Source organism: Octopus bimaculoides, chromosome 30 (assembly GCF_001194135.2).
Source record: "Octopus bimaculoides isolate UCB-OBI-ISO-001 chromosome 30, ASM119413v2, whole genome shotgun sequence".
Classification (NCBI taxonomy): domain Eukaryota; kingdom Metazoa; phylum Mollusca; class Cephalopoda; order Octopoda; family Octopodidae; genus Octopus; species Octopus bimaculoides.
This window is the reverse complement of record NC_069010.1, coordinates 5,948,058-5,948,865: the sequence shown is the minus strand read 5'-3', so window position 1 is coordinate 5,948,865 and position 808 is coordinate 5,948,058. Positions and strand designations below refer to the sequence as shown.

Sequence of the window (808 nt, the reverse complement as noted above, 5' to 3'; positions counted from 1 at the left end):
AGTGGGTGCTTTTACGTGCCACCAGCACGAAGGCCAGTCAGGCGGTATTGGCAACGGCCATGCTCAAAATGGTGTATTTTACGTGCCACCTGCACAGGAGCCAGTCCAGCGGCACTGGCACTATCTCGCTCGAATGTCTTTACACGTGCCAGGAAGGCGACGCTGGGCACAGGTGCCATCACGATTTCGCTTTCGCTTGCCCCAACAGGTCTTCACAAGCTGAGTTTCGTGTCCAATGAAAGAGACGACGTTGGCATGGGTGCCAGTCGTCGAATTTAGTTCGATTTCGATTCCGATTTCACTTGCCTCAACAGGTCTTCGCATTGCGAATAATTATTATTATTAAAATTCTTCTCCTTCAGAGATCGGATCTGATAGCAGCACTGGCAAACGTACAGGCCAGTTCTTCGGAGTTTGATATTTTGAAACACTGCAAAAAGAAGTGAGTATCTTATTTGGTTTATTAACCTATTAGTATAAAGATTTCTTCGTCAAATGTATTATCATCTTCACCATCATCGTTTAATGTCCTCTTTCCATGCTGGCATGGGTTGGATGGTTTGACATAGAGCTAGCTAGCAGGGAGCTGGGATCTTTTTTAAAACGGGGGCCACATTTTTCATTAACGAAACACTTTGTAACTTGGAACACTGGTAGAATGTGTCATATAAAACATCTTTTTCTCTTAGTCTTCTTAAAAAAAAAAGAAATCCATAAGTTATTCCATGTTAAAGTTGTCGTATTTCTGTAATTTCAACCAATCACTGACGTCCATTCAGCCGATATACATTAAGTGCCGACTACATAA

At 42.7% G+C, this 808-nt stretch overlaps 1 long non-coding RNA gene across 1 annotated transcript in view; it reads left to right on the top strand.

The window, feature by feature from the left end:
* Positions 1–360: 360 nt before the first annotated feature.
* Positions 361–808, top strand: part of LOC106881888 (uncharacterized) — a 2,285-nt gene continuing 1,837 nt past the window's right edge. The window contains exon 1 of the long non-coding RNA XR_001410915.2: positions 361–442. This is a non-coding gene — a long non-coding RNA (uncharacterized LOC106881888). The remainder of the gene's footprint in view (positions 443–808) is intronic.